Here is a 20,745-nt window from a genome sequence, read left to right as displayed (position 1 = left end):
GGTGATTGCTATGGTATCCCAGGTGCTTGCTAGGGTGCTGCTGGGTGATTGCTATGGAATCCCAGGTGGTTGCTAGGGTGTTGCTAAGAGATTGCTATGGTATCCCAGGTGGTTGCTAGGGTGTTGCTAAGAGATTGCTGTGGTTCCCCACATGGTTAATAGGGTGGTGCTAGGTGATTGCTATGGTATCTCAGGTGGTTGCTAGGGTGTTGTTAGGTGATTGCTATGGAATCCCAGGTGGTTGCTAGGGTGCTGCTTGGTGACTGCTATAGTATCCCAGGTGGTTGCTAGGGTGCTGCTAGGTAATTGCTATGGTATCCCAGGGGTTTGCTAGTGTGGTTCTAGGTGGCTGCTATGGTATCCCACGTGGTTGCTAGGGTGCTGCTAGATGATTACTATAGTATCCCAAGTGGTTGCTAGGGTGTTGTTAAGTGATTGCTATGGTTCCCCACATGGTTAATAGGGTGTTATTAATTGACTTGTATAAGTGTAAGTTGACATAAGCTGGGTGCACAAACTTTTGCACCTGTTTCATCCTTATGGGAAAACAAAAATTCATCATTTGACAATAAATGTATGAAAACCTTACATCCGATCAAAAAGCTGTATACAAGCACACAATCACATCATTCCTCATCAGACCAAACATTCTGGAGTTGAAATGGTGTTGATATCTTGAAAACATCAGAAAAAACATCTGTAAATTCTGACACAACTGACAAGGACTTTTATTCTAGCATGCTTTATGTTGCATTATAAAGAAGATGTCAAGTGACCTTCATGGTCATGCCAAGATCAGTAGGCCTTTTATAAATATTGAAAAAAAAATTAGTCATGGTTAGGCTGCTTCAGTTTACAAAGTCAGGTGGAGTGACCCCAGAAAAAAACATGTGTGTTGTTATGTTATATGTATTTATTTGGACAAAAATAAAAATGTCTACCCTTGAGTTCAAGGACAAAGAGTGTCCAAGTACAAAGACTAGTTTTTCAGTAGTTCTAAAAACATTAAAACATAATATTTGGTAGTTATGTGTGGTTGCAACACCTGACATTTTTAGGTTAATCCTGCCTAAAATTAAATGATAGCATTATAAAAGTAGACAAAAATCAACATGCTAAATACATTCGTGGATATCGCTGCTGTCAGAACAAAACCTTGTAACTCCATTTTTGTCGTTTTCAGTTTTTGACATAATTTGAAAATACATGTTGCCCTTCATGTTGTATGTAAAATTCATGATGAATGGACTAAAAGAAATTACCCAAAATGTCTTGGAAAAAAAGTTACATTAAAAGTACAGTAGGTTTTTTCCTTCTCCTGTAAAGTTACCATTTTAGAGATACAAGGTTTTCTTCCATTCTATGAGTGTGTATAAGTAAACCCCCTTACGTAAACATTTGACTAGTACTGTATCAGTGCCACTGCTGTGAGCTCAGTACACATTACTGATTCTGTGTGAAACTAAATGTTCCTCCTGCTCTCATAATACACGTGTCCAGAGCTCTGCCTCCATTTATTATGTTCATTTGACTAAATGATTTTTCACTTTTTTGACAACAGACATCAATATCTGAGGCACAGAAGTGTAAAAGTGAAAATAAATATTTGACTATATTATTAAAGCACGCTAATCTGACTGTAAATCATTTGCTGTCGTCTCATTAATCAGGCAAAATGAATTGATTTCTCACTCATTATATCAACTATGAAGAATCACCATAATGTGCAGAGTCAAAGTCTAAGGGTTTGGCTAGTTGTCAATAGACACACTGTCATCTTCAATCTTGCCAGGCTTGTATCTCCTTTCTGTGCACATATGCCTTCATTAGCCATACAAGTGTGCCTAACTTGACTGTCTGCTGTGCCTTGTCCTTAACTACTGGGTCATCCTTTCATTTTATACCTTGGGGGATCCTAGCAACCCTTTCCCCTTGAACAAAAACTTCACTTGGCAGTTGTGTCCTTCTTTCCCTTGACTACCCACAGCCTCTGCCACCATGATGGGCTGACACGTTCAAAGCTTGTGCCCACGGGGCCAATAATGAATAAATCAGCTTCAATAATGCAACGGTTCCTCTATGAAAGACCTCTTTGATAGTCCACCTCAGGGAGCAGGACGTTCTTCGTGGTCAGCGGTTTCTAGGATTTACCTCACCTGCATTTAGCTCATGTGCCCTTTGCTGCCGTCCTATCCCATCTGGGGGGGTTAGCTGGTTGCTATTTGTAGGCATGTAGAAATGCATAGATTCATACTGGCAACTGCATCAAGTTTGGTATTGATGGTTTGAACAATTATGATTGACATGCCTCTCAGCCAGTCACAAATGTCTCTAAGCACTGCCTTCTCCATCAAGTAAAAGAAAAATGTCTCAAAAATCCTCATAACAAACCTGCAGTGAGAACGGCGACGACAGTAAATTACAATCATTAGACTAAGAAATGTGAAATGGATGACGGTGCTTACAGCTCAATGTCAACACTATTAACAGACAGACTTATACTGGCTCTAAGGTAAGCAAAACCTCATGTACATTACCATATTTGCTAAAGCTCATTTTGATACGTCTTGTGATAGATAATGTTGCAGAATGATGGTAAAATCTGTAAGTTAGCTAGGATATATTTTCTCAAATTCATCATCATCTAGATGTATGTTCATATTATCAGATTAAGTGTTGCGATGTGGCATGACGTTTGAGTTTTATATTACGTTTACATCACGTCTTCTTCTGTGAGTTTATTGGCTGGTTGCAAAGCAGAAATTTGATTACTGCCTGACTCATGTAGACCTGGAGTTTCCCATTATCTGATTATTCAAGTGCATATAAACGCAATGATCAGATTACTGACAAAATCAGATTTTCTGCAGTTATCGGATTATTAGGGGCATGTGAATGTACTCATTGGCATTTAAACATGTAAACATGCTACATGAGTTCTCATGAATTTTATTTAGTAATAAAACATCATGGCATCTGGAATTATAATTACTGGAAGTGGTATAATGTCACTTTCATAGTACTGAGCAAAATGTCATGACATAGTTATGAAATGTTTATGACATGGTCATGACATGGTTATGTCAGTGTTACGTAGCAGGGTTCAAGTAAAGTGTTACCAATGATTTTCTGGTTTGATTAAAGTAAACATGGCTTTAATCCTTTAAGTTGACAGGAGTTCAGGACCCACCAGTAATTCCAAAGTTTTACTGAAAACGTCTATAACCTTAGAATAGCTTAGCCAGTTTCCATTGTAGACCACATAGTTACTGATTAATAAGCCTGAGCATGTAATAAGCCTGAGATTTTAAGGGGTTAAGTTGACATGCATCCACATTTTGTCAGTTCTCAAGCATCTTGTAAAGCCAGTTTAGTTTTCAGTTGAATTCTTCATTAATGCTGTAAGATATAAAATCATTATGCTGTTAATGGACTCATTTTCGGTTGTTATGTTGCTTGACAACCAGCGAAGAAATTTTATTAAAATTTATTGCTGTTTCAGTTATTGTTATTATTAATAATAAATAAAGGGATTTTTTGAACATTTGCATATTTTGTCATGTTGTATGTAGGCTTTATAAAAGCAACTCAAGGCTATGTATTGATACTGCTTTAATAATCCATTTATAATGAATAATTTTCAACACTGTGTGCACACATTTTTAGCAACAGTAATATATCCGTATTATTTTCAGATATTTATTTTTTCTGTTGTATAGTGTTTTTTTATATTAATAAATGTTAATAATATAAATGTTATATGTTAAAAAACCAAATCAAAACATTCAAATTGAACCAAATTACACTGTTGGAAATAAAGGTTCTGTGTAGGTACATTGTTCATTCATCAAGGTACAAACCATGTAAATGTATCTCAAAGGTACAATTGAGGTTTTAAGGCCTGTTTGTGTCCCTTAAATAAGCTTTCCCAGATGAAAATTATGTATTTTTGTACCTTTTTGTAACCTAATGTTTTAAAACAGATCAATAAAATAAAAAGCCTGCAGACGAGACGGGGTGTGTGGAGTCAATAAAACTTAGAGAACTAAGTTGTAATTCATTTCAGTGGATTATGGTACAATTATGTTCCCTGACTAAAGGTACTGAGATGTACCCTTGAGGGTCCCACCCCAGTGACAAGAGGGGGTACTGCTCCAGTGACAGTTTACTACCTTTTTTTCTGAGAATGTATGGTGAAATCTGAGATTTCATAAAGCATCTTAAAGCACCAAATCCTTTCCAATCATGACTGAGTAGAATTGTTGAGGTCAGAGTTTAACGCCGCTAAACGATCACTAGCACATGTGCTCGTAGCAACAGTAGCCGTGGAGATGGCATTTGCAATTTAATGGAGAATTACTGCTGACTCTGTGAAGTGAAGATGGGGGGGAGTAAACCTTTCATCTCTGAGTGAACCCTACACTGTGCCCTCTTCACTCTGCACCCAGATAGCATCTTACTCACGCAGCGAAAAGACGAAACACCGCTCTGTGCAGGAGGAGCACTACTGGAAGGAAAGTCTGAACTCTCTGTAGGCACATCACACTTTCTCCTGATGGAAAAACTCAATAACGTTTCCCCTCAGCGATCCCACGGTAAATCCATTCTAATGATGTTCCTTAAAGCAGGTACATCAGGCTGCAAATCAGAATGAAGACACAAGAAGAACAAGGACGTCCTTGATCATGTTTTTGTCTAAATATCCTGCTGGGCTGCTTACAGAAAAGAACACCGCCTGCATCTGAATGAGCACAAACTCAGCCAAGTTACATACCGACTCTGAGGTATAATATTCATAGCAAAGCACTGACCAACAGAATAGGACACTCTGCACAGGAGCCTAAGGTCTCCATGCCCAATGCCAAGTGTCAGGGGGGTATAAAGCCCCCCGATATTGGACTGTGGAGTGGTGGACCTGAGTTCTCTGGAGTGATGGTGCTCCATCCAGCACCTTTGGGATGAGTTGGAGTGATCCAGAACTGACCATCCAACATCAGTACCTGACCTCACTCATGCTTAATCAAATCCTCACAGTAATGTTTCAACATCTAGTGTAAAGCCTTCCCAGAAGAGTAGAGGCTTTTACTGCATCCCCATTAATACCCTTAATTTCTGAAGAAATGTTGGATGAGCAGGTGTCTACTAACTTTTGGACATATAGTGAATTCAAATCATCTTTATCATGTTGTGTTCCATAGCAGAAAATACACCGGTAAAACAATATGTTATTTATGGAAGTCCAGAGAGGCCATAAGGTAGTTATAATTTTCTGGATCATTATCATGAGATAATGGGTTAATTATCTTGTTATCTTAAGACAACAAACGAGCTACTTATCTTGTTATCTCAAGAAAACAAATTTGTTATTCTGAAATAACGAGTGAATTATCTTGTGATCTCAAACCAACAAAGTTGTTATCTTGAGATAACAAGTAAATTGTATTGTTATCTTGAGATAACAAAAGTTGGTATCCTGAAATAATGAGTTATCCTGAAATAAAGGGTTAAATATCTTATTATTGCTATCTTGAGATAATAAAGTTTTTATCTTGAAATAACAAGTTAATTATCTTGTTATCTCAAGACAACAAAGATGTTATCTTAAAATACTGAGTTAGTTGTCTTGCTGTCTTAAAATAACAAAGTAGTTATCTTGAGATAACAAATTAATTGTCTTGTGATCTCAAGATAACATTCCAGAAAATTACAGCAACAGCTCAAGGCCTCTCTGGACTTCCATAATTATTAATAAGCGATTATGACTATATGATTCATGGAGTTGAGGAGCAGAACTGGTTAGCTGCAGTCTGAACTGAGCATCATTTAAATTCCAACTATATTTATACTGCTCCTGAAATGTATCTGCATCAGAAGCTGCTGGATAATATGGCATTGATTCTTCTCAAAAACAGATTTTGCATTTAGTGAATGTGGACCTAGAAAGTAATATACTGTACCGTTGGCGCAGGACAAGAACCAAGGAATGCCATTTTTCTGCTGGTGGAAAAGCTCTTTTGTTGAAAAAAGCAGAAAAGATCACATAGAGAGGAAGGTCACCAACAGCCATTCAACACGCGCTGGCAGTGAACACTACAGCTACACTAATTAACCCCCAGCAGCACAACACATAAACACATTTCAACCAATTAAACAACAACTACCACAACAAATGTCTTTTTAACAGGAAGGGGTGTAGCATGCAAAGTAGTGCTTGAGCTCCCCCTGGACAGCAGAACCCGTGGCAGACACCGCAATACAGTACAATACTGACCTCCTAGAAGCTTTCATGGGGTATAGAACAGCATACAGTTCTGTGTGCCACAGCATACAACAAGCATGAAAAGAATTCAGTAACTTCATGTGTTTGTTACAAAATATTTTTTAGATCTTCAGTTAAAATGTCATATTCATAGGTTTTAGCATAAATTTGGTATTTACCATTTAACATGACATCTAGTGTTGTAGCCATATCAGCATTAGTTAGCATAAGGAAAGTCATCGACTGGTGAAATAATCCCAGGCCAGTTATATAATTATAACAATTACAAAAAATATGTCAAATGGAAAAAAGAAGTTCTGTCAATGTAGGAATCATTTAAACAGATAGGAGAATATTATGACAGTTGGCATTAGCAGTATATTGTTGCTGTTGGAACAAAACCTTGGAAAAAGATAACAGATCAATAAAATTTAACTTCACACACATACACACACACATACACACACACACACACATACACACACACACACACACACACACACATACATATTTTCTAAGCTGTATCATTGGACAGAAGGCAGGAAACACTCTGGACAGGTCGCCAGTCAATCAGAGTCATACACATTCACACCTAGGGCCTCTTTAGCGTCTCCAATTCACCTGACTGCATGTCTTTGAACTGTGGGAGGAAACTCACGCAGACACAGGGAGAACAGCAAACTCCCCACAGAAAGGACCCTGGTTGCCCGGCTGGGGAATCGAACCCAGGCCCTTCTTGCTGTGGGTTTACAGGAGAAGGAAAAAACAAACTTTACTTTTAATGTAAGTGTAATCAGACTTCTTTTCCAAGTAACTGTGAAACATTTCTTTTGGTCTATACATCATTAAATATTTACACACAATGTCAAGGGCAACAGGTTTCATAAGTAAAAATAAGTTGAAACATTCTCTAAAGCAGGGAGGCACAACTCCAGTCCTGGAGTGCTGCTGTCCAGCACAGTTAGATGATTCCCCTGCTCAAACACACCCTATTTGGCTCATTTGTTAATTGCCAGGATTATTTGGTGTGTTTGAGAAGGAAACTACAAAACTGTGATCTTCTTATTTGTAAATGTGTTGTTTTTTGTGACATCATAAAAACAAAGAACTCAAAACAGGCAGGGTTTTTTGGCATAGATTGCATGAATTGACACAAACTGGTGGTGCTAAACTGCTGCAGGCTGAAGAAGCATGTTATTTTTGTGACATCACAAAAGCAGTGAATTCAAAACAAGCTCTTTTTAGCTTATTTTCCATTTATGGACTGAGGAATGTTTTAAAGCTTTACAGTATTGCATACTATGTTAAACAAAAATCTTTAATTTCACAAAAAGCCAAGACAATGAGCTTTTCAGTGATATTGGCTCTTTAAGGCAATGATGAATTCTACCACCTTTGTTGGTCCAGGTCTGGTCGGCCACCTCTCTGGCTGCTTCCTTCGTACAGGAGCGTTTCTCTGCTGAGGGAGATAAATGCTTTTCCTGCCTGTTATCATTTAAGCTCTAATATTGTATGACACTTCCACTATTTTCATAATTGCCTGCTGTGATTAACGGCCCAATCACAGGCGGCAGTGTTCAGGATGGGTCGAGCTGGCAGACGAGATAACAATGTGCTGCGGTGTGCAGTGTGTGTGTGGAGGAATGGGAGAGTGTGTGTGTGTGTGTGTGTGATGCTTAGACTCAATTGAGATCTGACTGGAAAGTGACAGACACTCTCCTTCACCAGAGAATCCACTCTTTGAGAGACTACTCTTTTCAGTGAATGTTGGGAGCTGACTCGCATTGAAGAGCAGATTTTTTTTTTTGTAAATTAAGACAAAGCAATAGACCTCTTATGTCACAAGTCGCTCTGTCATTTCTAACATACGAAACTCCAGGCCTAAGCAGTTTCTTTCCATGGGAAAAATAAATGGCATTTTTAAAAAAATCACTGCTGTTGTGTCCTGTGGTGAACAAACTCTTACATATACTTCCTCCCTGAGTGTCACTGGATCCTCCGAGTTACAAGATCATTAAGCAGTTGAAATGCGAATATTGCTAATACATGCTACAAGCAAGCTAACACTCCTGCGTTACATGACCCTGCATCAACTAGCATGCCTGGTCACCACGAAACCAGCATATATTGCGTTTTGTATGCTGGCAATGTGTGAAATACCTCTGTATTTGGGGTCCCATGTTGACTGGCTACTCCAGTGTTGGCTGGCTGCTAACTCACTTGCCAGCAGTGCTGATGCTAACTGCAATGGCAAAATTAACAGTTCTTTTGGAAATGCTCTTATACAGTTTGGTAAAGAGCTCTTCCTCACATTAACTGACATCTTCCATATCTCCTCTTCTGTCTTCAGTTTGAGAAATGAGGAACAGTCACTCTTTCCACCAAACTCTTAGGAAACTGGGCAACTTTTCAGATTTAAAAAATGCTGCGGTATAGTGCAAAGTTACAGTTTCTAGGCTATAAAAGACCAAATGGCTGAACCAATTTGCAACAGCGCCACCCTGGGGCAGTACTGGAGCTCCTGTTAGTTAAGAATATAAGACAGAAGTTCGCTCATTGCAGGTGAAGCAGCTAAACTATGTGCTTTCAGTAAATTTGTATTTCAGTGTCTATTTTCTATTAATGGACAACATAACAACATAGTAAGTATCAGAGTATCGGATATCGATATCAGAAATATTCAGTGGGCCCAAAAGTCCCCAGACCCCCATATATTTCACAACTTAGATGCCGGTATGCATGACCATGCTGGGTAAGCAGCAAAACCAGCACCAGACCAGTACTAGACCAGCATAAACCAGCTTAACCCCTTACCAAGCAAAAGTTTTATTACACGCTTCTATAACTTAGGAAAAGCTCCATTCGGTTGCATTGAAGCCCCTGTAGTTAATTAATAATAAGCCTTAGTATGTAATAAGCCTGTGATTTTAAGGGGTTGATTCTATGAACTCCATGCCTTCTGTGTTCTTCTTTTTTTCAGCACTGGAATGAACCACATGTTCATGAACAACAAACCAACTAACGAGCACGAACAAGACTTCATCACCAAGACAGTCTGCTCTGAGCAGCTCTCAGCTGTGCATTATTGAAGTGAGATGAAGGTGAAAAAGTGTTGTTGTTGCACCATTTATTGACACTAACTTCAGGTTAGGTGCTGCTTCCACGTTAACGCTGAATGATGGCACATGAGTCTGGTGTGGCTGCAGGTTTTTATTCCAAAAAAGCAGGAGCACACCTGACTCCACTTGTTTGTTCAGTTGCTCTTAGTCTTTAAACATTTTATCAGGTTACCTCCTGCTTTGCTGAAGTGAAAACCTGCAGTCTCACCGGCCCTTCGTGGATAAGACTGGACACCCCTGTTTAACAGAATCTCCTACCTGGATCTCTTTTTTCTTTCGCCTGTGTTTATTGATGACTGGTTGATGAATCTGCCTGCACTTGGCACCTTGTGAGCCTTTCCTCTCAAATTCATCCAGTGAGATGGCTTATCAGAATCAGACTTATTTCATATAACCAATATTTTTAAGATAACAAACACAATGCAATTCAGTGATTAAAGTTAACTCTCTGGGGCCAACAAAAGTGCCAGCACATTAAATTTCTATTAATATCTTTGTGATAATATAGCGCAGAAATACGGTTCAAACAGTGCCTGAATCTGTAGAGTCGCCCTTTCCATCCCATCTTATCACAAGATCGTGTGTGACTTAGAACCAGAGTTATGAGCCTATGAAGAGGGGCTGAGACACACATTATCTGCCTCTCACTGTTTATAACTGGTGGATTCACATGTCATATACTTCTTGCCTGTAACTGGTGAATTTGTGTGTCCGTCTGTATTTTGTGTGAAACTGACCAATGGACACTCAGAAAATCACTAAGAACTGACCCATCATGTCGAAAACACTTCATTGTTTGTTCAGTCTACTCTGACACAGACGTGAGTAGTGTGTAAAAAGTTTGCAGATGCTAAAGTTGCTGCCGTGGTATTGGAAAGTAGTGATGAGGGGAACATTTATCTACTATTTCATTCATGCGTTCCACTACTTTTGTGGACCTAAGACTTTGGTAACCCCATTTCAAGCACCAAAATAATTCGTCCATGTGAGTAAAGGTAGGTTTTCACAAGCAATATTAAGAATTTCTAAAGCTGAATTTCATTTTTTCAGCTTTTGGGTTTAATTACCTCTTTACACAGTGCTCTAGGTCAAAAGAAGCTGAGATCGCTCTGAACATTTTGAAATATAATATGTGTGTATCATGTTGTGTGCAAGTGCCTTTAAAGGCGTATTTAAGACTATATGCAAAAATCAAGAAAATGCCCTCAGAACCCAGAGAGTTAACCATGCAAGTTAAAAATGATTTCTCTCAAAACAGTAATCTCATTACTTCTGTGTTACTCTGTAAAGCCCGTTGCACAAACAGTACTAGGAGAAATCCAACAATATTTTCAGTAATTTGTTCAGAAAGAAATAACCAATCATGGTCAACATATATATATATATATATATATATATATATATATATATATATATATATATATATATATAAATGCACTCAATAACCTGATCATAATCAGATTTCTGCAGATATCTGATTATTCAAATGATCATTCGAACAGCACACTCTGATTTCTTAGATCTGAGTAAGGTCGAGAAATCCAATTAAGAAATAAAGAGAGCTGGATTTTAGCTCAGTCATCAGATTTCTCAGTGCATGTAAACTCTTACTCTGATTTCTTTCGGATTTCTCAGTCTGCGCATTTGTGAAACAGACATGCTTGACGAAATGAAGGATTGAAATATTCTTCATCTTCTAGATGATGTATGTTCATTTTCAGGTAAAGTGGTGTGATGTTTAAAAAAAAAAATGAAGTTTGAGTCTTACATTATGTTTTCGTCACATCTTCTGTGAGTTTGTTGGCTGGTTGCAAAGCAGAAATCTGATTACTGCCTGACTCATACAGACCCAGAGTTTCCCCATTATCTGATTACTCAAGTGCATGTAAATGCCCTGATCTGATTACTGACAAAATCAGATTTTCTGCAGTTATCAGACTAAGTTATCAGATGTAAACGCACTCACTGTTTAAAAGACATGTCACTGTTTTTGCCTTTGAACACGACATGGTCAGTTAGGCTAAATTGATTCAATTGATGCTGTCTGAAAACTGAGAAACTGGTTGGTAGAAACAGCTGCCTGTAAAAGAAACCTTCAAGAATAAAACATAAAGAATGAAGGAAATGAAATGAAAGTCTCTGTCTAGGTGAGGTTCTCTCTTCTTCAGCTCGAGGATCGTTATCCATCAGTTCCACAGTAGTGTGGCTATTCCAAGAAGTGAGAGCCCGGCTGATGATGTCATTGATCACAGCCCATCTGTCACTGTAGGGGTCTGAAGAGAGAGCATCTGCTGAGACCACTTCAGTACACACAGAGACCAGAGATCTTTCAAAAGTGGGACCACCAGACTGGACCCCTTTTGTTTGTTTTGTTTGCATTTCACTGCAGGGGGCAGTCTCTCTCCCTCTTTCTCTCCCTCTCTCTCTCTCCCTCTCTCTCTCTCATTATATCTCTTTCACTGTCTTGCTCTCTTTCTCTTTCACCTTTTTTCGCTGCCTCTTTTTTAATCTCCCTCTTTTTCTCGCTCTCTCTTTCACTTGTTGTCTCTCTATTTATACTCTGTTTCTTTCTCTTTCTCTCTCTCTCTCTGTTTCTCTTACAGTATATCTCTGTATTCTCACTGTTTTTGTCTATACGGTGTCTGAGTTTGTCTACTAGCGATTACTGAACAGCTCCACACAGTTTGAAACGGGTGTGTGATGATTTAGCTTTGCAGTTAGTGTGATGCTAATTTGTGAATATAAGCTTTCATTCCTTGTTTGCTAGATTGGCCTCATAGCTCAAAACTACAGAAGCAAACTTTCTGAGACCAAACATGTCTTGGCTGATTGACTACATTTGGGGTACGAGGGAAAGATTGTGGAAATTTGATGTTTGGCTGAAGCAAAATAATAAAAATGAAGTGAGCTGCATATTAGCAAGAACCTCTACATTCCTGATTGAGTTTTTTCACCCAGAACAAAGACACATACCTTCTATGTAGACATCAGACAACAATTTAGAATACTGAATAAATGCATCCTTTATGTTTAAGGTCTGTTTCTACTGTTCCTTTTTATTGCAGGAGAAACCTATTTTTCTGAATTTCTATGTAAGTCAATAGTCTCCATGAGTCTCTCAGAGTGGTTTGGCGTGAAATGCTTTGTTCCAGAGAAACTTACCAAGTCAGAATTGTTCACAGTGGTGGTGATAGGAACCTGACATCCACCTTTAAAAGCTCCCTCACAGAAAGTTAGTAAATGAAATGGTCATGAATGCACTGCCTGATGCCTGAGACACTGTTCTGTGATAGTTTATCACACTTGGGCTACTTTTTAAAATCCATACATGGTGGGCAGATACATAAGGTGTTATAAGGCAAAGTAGTCCCCAAAGAAAACTTCTTTTTTTCAGATATACCACTATTTTACCATTGTCAACATTCCATAGTAAATAAAATGGCTATATTCGTGTTGTAGTCATGGCAACCCCTGGTTCCTATCACCACCACTGTAAAGAAATCTGAACCATTTCACACCAAACCACTTTGAATCGCTGTTTACAGCTCAGTGATTGAATTATGCATACATTGGTAGAATTTCCTTTTGACCTTTATTAAGTCCACCATGTGTCTACACTCATTGTCCATTTTATCAACTCCATATAGGTGCACTTAGTTCTATGGTTACAGATTGGAGATACACTTTTACTGCTCAGACATGGTCAGGACCCCCACGCAACCACTGAATGGATATTGTTTGGGTGGTAGATCATTCTCTTATGAGAACCAAAAACATCCAGCCAACAGCGTCCTGTGGCCAGAAACTGAACACTAATTAAGGACTAGAGCAGGGGTCAGCAAGCCAAATGTTAAAAAAAGCCATTTTGTCCTAGCAAAAATCAAACCACCTTTGGAGCCACAACACTGTATGTCCATTTTACCATCTTGACTGTAAATATGCCTCAGTATGTGCTAATGTGCTAGTACAGGAAAAAAATTTAATATAAATGAGAATCCAGACTTTGCTCTGCTATAAGCTTTAGCTCAGCTATAGCCACTTTTCTCGCACCTCTGGCAGGAAACTTTTCTGCAAAAGTAGAACAGTTTCTGGTAAAATGTCTCTCAACGTTCAACTTTTTACGAGGCAGAAGATTCTCATTCACCAGCTTCTTGTTTGAATTTTCTCATTCCACCTTAAATGGTGCTTGAGGCACCGAAATGTAACTGCTACACCATTTAAGGTGGAACAGAAAAATTCAAACAAAAAGCTGGCAAATGAGAAACCTCAGCTTCGTGACTTTTTAGTGTTTGACAGTTTCTCATTGCAGATTAAACGTATCGGAAAACCAGATGGAAAGCAAATAACTCCATTTGTCTCTGAATTACTGTTGTTCGTTTTAATTCTTTCTCTTTTCCTTTTCATTAGTTACTAGCTAGGCGAGACTGTTGTCTGCATTGCTATGGTGACCAGCAGTCTGCGCGTCAACCTTCAGGGTAAAAGTGTGAATTAGCAGTTAAACCATAACTCCAGTGCTTAAGACCATTTGTTGTTAAAACTTAATTAGAACGATCAGCAGAGTTTATTTTACTGCCCAGGAGGATTATTTTATTTTTACCTAAAACAAGGCAGTAAAAGAGCTGCGTGTTGCTGATCCCTGGACTAGAGGATGACCAACTCAAACTTTGCAGCAGCAAATGAGCTACTGTCTCTGACTTTACATCTACAAGGTGGATCAACAAGGCAGGAGTGTCTAATAAAGCAGACAGTGAGTAGATACACTGCTCCAAGTAGCCCTGCTGTGTCTGATCCACCTGCACCAGCGCAACACACACTAACACACCACTACCACGTCAGGGTCACTGCAGTGCTAAGAATGATCCACCACCCATTGTCCTGAAAATGTACAGAAAACTAACACACACACACACACACACACACACACACACACACACACACGCACACACACACACACACAGACACACGCACACACACACAGTGCTGCTGCTTCCTCAGAGATGGAGAGTCTTTGATATATCAGTGTTGAATCTCTTTGAAATCCTTTCCAGACAGAAATCATCTGAGCATTTTTCACTTCATCATGAGCTCCAGAACTCCATTACCAGCCTGTTCCTCCTGTTACTGCCGACTCCTCACTGACCTATAGAGCAGTATTTAATACTGCATTGGCCATAGGTGCGATTCAGAGCGGATGGCAAGAGCGGACCAGGCCTCTGGCCAAAAAGACTTTCATTAGTGTCATATTCTCCACTACCTATAGCCGGCCCTCAGAGTAGCCCTGCCAGCGGGCAGTACTGACGCCCCTAATCATCTCTAAATAGCCCATTGATCTCAGTACTGATCTGCTCTTCTATCTCTGCCTGTAGCCCCCTCCCTCTCTCTCCCTCTCTCTCTCTGCCTCTGTGTCTGTCCCACTCTCTCTGTCTTTCTCTCTCTGTATCTCTCTCTCTCTCTCTCTGTATCTCTCTGTCTCACTCTTTCTGTCTTTCTCTCTCTGTCTCTCTATCTGTGTATCTCTCTTTCTTTGTATCTCTCTCTCTGTCTCTCTCTCTTTGTGTATCTCTCTCTCACTCTCTCTGTCTCTCTCTCTGTCTGTCTCTATCTATCTATCTATCTATCTATCTATCTATGTCTTTCGGTCTTCTGTCTCTCTCACTGTTCTGTCTTTCTCTCTATGTATCTCTCTGTCTCTCTCTCTCTTTCTTTCTGTTCCCCTCTCTCTCTTTCTCTCTTCTTGTCACCTTTTTTCCTCTCTCTCCGTCTCTCTGTATCCCTTGTTCCCTCTCTCTCTCTACATCTTTCTCTGTCTCTCTGTATCTCTCTCTCCCAGTCTCTCTGTATCTCTCACTCTCCATGTCTCTCTGCATCTCTCCCTGTCTGTCTGTATCTTTTGTTCCCTCTCTCTCTGCATCTTTCTCTGTCTCTCTGTATCTCTCTCTCCCAGTCTCTCTGTATCTCTCTCTCTCCCTGTCTCTCTGCATCTCTCTCTGTCTCTCTGTATCACTTGTTCCCTCTCTCTCTGCATCTTTCTCTGTCTCTCTGTATCTCTCTCTCCCAGTCTCTCTGTATCTCTCTCTCTCCCTGTCTCTCTGCATCTCTCTCCGTCTCTCTGTATCACTTTTTCCCTCTCTCTCTGCATCTTTCTCTGTCTCTCTGTATCTCTCTCTCCCAGTCTCTCTGTATCTCTCTCTCTCCCTGTCTCTCTGCATCTCTCTCCGTCTCTGTGTCTCTCTCTCTCTTTCTTTCTGTTCTGTTTCCCTTCCTTTCTCTATCTTTTTCCGTTACCTTTTCTCTCTCTCTCTCTCTCTCTCTCTCTAAATATATATATATATATATATATATATATATATATATATATATATATATATATATATATATATATCTTTCTCTTTCCACCTAGAATGATTTTAGAATTCTTTTGCCGTTTGACTGCAAATGTACCACCCAATAAAGCCCAGCTTTCATCCACTGTAATCATAAATTACCCTTTAACTCTCTCACTGATAGAGTTCACTGACAGAGAGGGTCACAAAAACAGCAGAGGAAGAAGAAAGTAGAAGAGAAAAGAAGAGAAGAGAAGAGAAGAGAAGAGAAGAGGTCACTACATGGTTTACAATATTTCTACCATTCAATATGTGACACAAAACAATAAAATTCAGCCATCTGTAGGTTTCTTTTCTTTTTCCTTTCCCAACCTCCTCAAATTTGAATGAAAACAACTTCACATATTACTACACATTCAACATTTTTGATGATTTGTAACAATAACAGAGAAAATGTGTTTATTTGAACAAAAATTGGAACAAATTCCTTGAATGTAATTCGATTTTGTCCCATTCATTTCTCCCATATCAGCTGCTGCAGTCAGAGACGTTTGTCACCGGAGAGAGAGCCCTCAGAATATAAATGACTGAATTAACTTGTCCAGAGTCAGACTGATGGGCAGAGTGCTGGACTAAATCTCTTTAAATTCGTTTTTAGAGACAGACGGAGTATAAATTGGTCCACTGAGTAAGTTTTGGTCATCAGGAGGCCAGTATCATCCTCTAAAGTCGTTTACTGAAACTTGTTGTAAGTGGGGCCTCTCAAAAACATTTCAAAGTAAGAAATTGCCTTAAACCCTTAATTTGCCCTTAAGTGACTCACAACTCGAAACTTAAGACTCATGAAATTTCAGAGACTTGAGACTTGACTGAACTTGGACTTGAGACTCGACACGACTCAGAGTCACCCCTGAGAGACTTGAGATTGCACTCGACTTGGGCTCACATCTCAGAAACTCAAAACTCTAATCAACTCGGACACGCTCCTTAGAGACTTGAGACTCGACTTGGACTCACATCTCAGATACTCAAGACACGACTTGCATCTCAAAGACTCGAAACTCGATTCAGACTTGCACCTCAGAAACTCGAGACTCGACTCAGACTCACCTCAGAAACTCGAGACTCGACTCAGACTCACACCTCAGAAACTCGAGATTCGACTCAGACTCGCATCTCAGAAACATGAGACTCAACTCAGACTCACCTCAGAAACTTGAGACTTGACTCAGACTCGCACTTCAGAAACCTGAGACTCAACTCAGACGCATTCTCACACCTCAGAAACTTGAAACTCGACTCAGACTCTCAGTCTCACACCTCAGAAACATGAGTCTTAACTTGGACTCGCACTTTAGAAAGTCGAGACTTGACTCAGACTCACATCTCAAAAACTCGAGACTTGACATGGACTCACACCTCAGAAACCCAAGACTCAGTTCAGATTTGCACCTCAGAACCTCAAGACTTGACTCAGACTCACCCCAGAAACTCAAGACTTGACTCAGACTCACCTCAGAAACTTAAGACAACTCAGTCTCACACCTCAGAAACTCGAGTCTCAACATGGACTCGCACCTTAAAAACCCAAGACTTGACTCAGATTCACCTCAAGAACCTAAGATTTGACTCAGACTCACATTTAGAAACCTGAGACTCGACTCAGATTACTATACATTACGGTATAAGGTATTTAGTTACATGTTTAGTCAGTATTTAGTGCTCTATGTAATATTTCATAGTGCATTTTGCTCTCAGTCCGTCTCGTCTGTCTCTAGCATTGTATTTATGTCATTTGTTTCCCTACAAATTATCTGACCTGAAGTCCAGCATCAGAACAGCTTCATCTTCCCCAGAGTAAACTGAACACTGACAAATTGCTTCATTTGCAGGCCAACTCCCGTAGACACTGGACATCAGCTGGACAGTCACAGACAAATAAACACAGATGCTGATCACTCACAGACTCTGCACTTCAGCTTGTCCCCACTTTCTGTTCCATAGACTGTGACCTGAAGCAGACTGATGAGTTTTATTGCTTTACAGTACAAATTGAATGCCAAACCAAATATTCTACCATTTATTATCTTGTTTCTCCATTTCTCTTCTCTTCTCTTCTCTTCTCTTCTCTTCTCTTCTCTTCTCTTCTCTTCTCCTCATATCTTTTTCCTTTCCGTTCCTCCTTTTCTTTTCTTCTTTTCTGTTCTGATCTTTTATTTTCCTCTCTTCTACTCTTCTATCCCTTCCTCCTCTCTTCTCTTCTGCTGTCTTTCTTTTTCTTTTTGCATTTACCTCCTCTTCTCCTGTCTTCTCACCTCATCTGTTCTTTGCTTGTCTCATCTTTTCTCCTTCTCCTTTTTTCCTCCTCTTTCTCTTCTCTTCTCTTCTCTTCTCTTCTCTTCTCTTCTACTCTTTTCCTCTCTCCATTTACCTTCTCTTCTTCTGTCCTCTTACCTCTTCTGTTCCTTGCACCTCTCAGCTTTTCTCCTATTCTTTTCTTCTCTTCTCTTCTTAGCTCCTCCTCTAACCTCTTCTGTTCTTTGCTCCTCTCATCTTTTCTCCTTCTCTTCTTTTTTTGCTTCCTTTTTTTTAGTTTACTGAGTAATTTAACTGTACAGTGAAGGAAAGCTGGGACTGAATGAGTTATAGTTTGTAGTTGTATAATATTCTGGAGGGCAGTGATGAAAACCACCATCCCCAGTGAAATCCAGTATTAAAATATGTCTCCCAATTCAAGCCTTAATCTACTGAAATAAATCAAAAGCTCCATTTCTTCCACAGGAGGATGCCCATAACTTAACACTCTGTAGCCACACGCGTCTCGCCGTCTTTCATTCTGAAGCGTAAGGCGTAACTTACAGTCCAGAATAATCAGCGAACTTAATGAAATAAGCCGCAATTCACAGTTATATTGTTATTTGCTCAACTGGAGCCCATTTTTTATTATCCACAGTCATAAATTTGTGCCTACGAGTCATTCATATTAATAATAAATCAACCCTCAGCTCCTGCAGTGACATAATATATACAGTATACTACACATACAATAAATCACTGGGGCTTATAGATTATTAATAAAATCAAAAACATCAAAAAATGTCAGTACTAGCCTGAGGGAAGCAGCCATAACAGAATGTACAATGACTGACCACTGCAAAACAGAACAGCTATGGATCTGGTTCAAATCTTAAAGAAAGGTTGGATGTGTCGCTGCATTATTGGCGTTTTTGTAACTATTAATAACTGTATGTGGTAGCTTTTAATTATGAGCCAAACACACTTGAACTTTTTCCACTTTCTACGAGCAGTTGTGCAAAATTTTAAGAGCTTCGATCTGGTTTGAAAGCAGCTAAACATGAAAGTCATTAAAAAGCATCTCGTCTCACCACACAAACCATCACATAGTCATTTATGATGCAAAATGAGAGAAATATGCTTAATTTAACCCCTTAACCTCTAAGGAACCTGTAGATGCAAAAAATACACTGCAAAAAATGATACAAGTCTGTCAGCAGGGGCTCCAGACAAAACCTGTTTGTTTACAGTAAAATTATGTTTTCTCAATGATGGTAAAAATCTGTAAAATTACAGTTATTTAATTTCTGTGAAAGTCTGCCTTTTGCTGTAATTCAACACTTTCATTTGTTCAATTAGTTATTCTGACATACAGTACTAATTATTCTGACATAATAACAGCAACATCCATTACAATAAACACAAATGTCTGTGAAATAAAGGTGATTACTTGCTTTTGTGAGCCTAAATTCCATTTCTGTAAATTAATAACAGCAGGGTTAAAATACAGTATATGTACATGCACATAACCATTTTTGTTTAAAAAAACTATATTTAATTTCCAACTCTTTGTTTTATAGTAGCCTTAGTCTGGTAAGAGTTCTTTTCCAGGTTTTCTTCACACAAAGTGTTGTGCTAAAATGTGTTTTTGCTTTGAAACAAATCTCACTTTGTTCAATCTATCTCAGTAAACTAAGTGATCTAAGTGAACGGTACTGGCTATCTATCTTCTTGTTGACAGTACATAGTAATTACTGACTATTTCATAGTAATTACCTAGTAATAACAATGAAATGGTACAACATTTTCCTCTTATGACTTCAGTGACCAAAGTTATTGCTGTTGTAACATTATTAAAATATGCTAAATATGTTTTAAAAGCACTAAACACACACTGAACTAATTCTCCACAGATGTTTTTAATTAATCTATTTGTAATATCTAAAAATGTTTATAACACAAAAAACACCTTTAATTTGAACAAATATGCAATTATCACTATCAGCTCTACTGTTTATTGTTGAGATCATAACTCTGCAAGCATGTGTTGTCCTGGTGCATGCTTCACAGAGAGACTTTTTACAAAGATGTTGAGCATAAACGGTTGTGAAAAATAATAAAAATGTGAAATTATTTGATGATCATAGTGTTTTATGCTATTATATATCATTAAATTCAGTGACCTGAGAGGATAAAATGTGTAGAGTTTAAAGGGTAAAGGCATGCATGACCCAACATGTAGAGGAAAATTATCCACAGCTGGATCCCCACCTTTCATTCATTATACAGACAGCTACGGGGCAGCTGATGGGTTGCCGGGGTGATGAGGAATGAGGAGAGGAATGGAGCGTCCTACCTGATCTCACATCCTGTGGAGCAGAAAGTGTGAGTCCCGGGCGGGCGCTCGCTCGCTGCACGGCGGCTTGATCAGGACTGTTCAGCTGCTGCAGCATCCAGCTCTCAGCACTACTGCATCGGCCAGAGAGAGAGAGAGAGAGAGAGAGAGAGAGAGAATATAGGAGAGGGGAGGGAGGTTTCAGAAAGTCTACACACATGTGTGTTAATGGACCAATAGGAAAACGCGTGAGACCCAATTCAGCCACGTGTAAAGACACGAACAGAGACATGCACTGATATAGATTTTCCATATTTATTGATACCTGTGTATGTACAGTTCTGTCTAAAAGTCAGAGACTATCCTTCATTAATTTCCAGTCAAAACAGCCATTATATTCAAGCTATTCATTTT

General features: G+C 39.1%; 1 protein-coding gene across 1 annotated transcript in view; it reads right to left on the bottom strand.

Moving 5' to 3' along the window:
* The window catches only part of LOC118819152 (cortexin domain-containing 1), a 30,591-nt gene extending 10,080 nt beyond the window's left edge, over nucleotides 1-20,511 (bottom strand). The window contains exon 1 of the mRNA XM_036586826.1: nucleotides 20,353-20,511. The gene's annotated coding sequence lies outside the window, so the exon portion shown is untranslated. The remainder of the gene's footprint in view (nucleotides 1-20,352) is intronic.
* Between the last annotated feature and the right edge of the window lie 234 nt (nucleotides 20,512-20,745).

Source organism: Colossoma macropomum, unplaced genomic scaffold (genome assembly GCF_904425465.1).
Source record: "Colossoma macropomum unplaced genomic scaffold, Colossoma_macropomum, whole genome shotgun sequence".
Lineage (NCBI taxonomy): Eukaryota > Metazoa > Chordata > Actinopteri > Characiformes > Serrasalmidae > Colossoma > Colossoma macropomum.
This window is presented reverse-complemented; position numbering and strand designations above follow the sequence as displayed.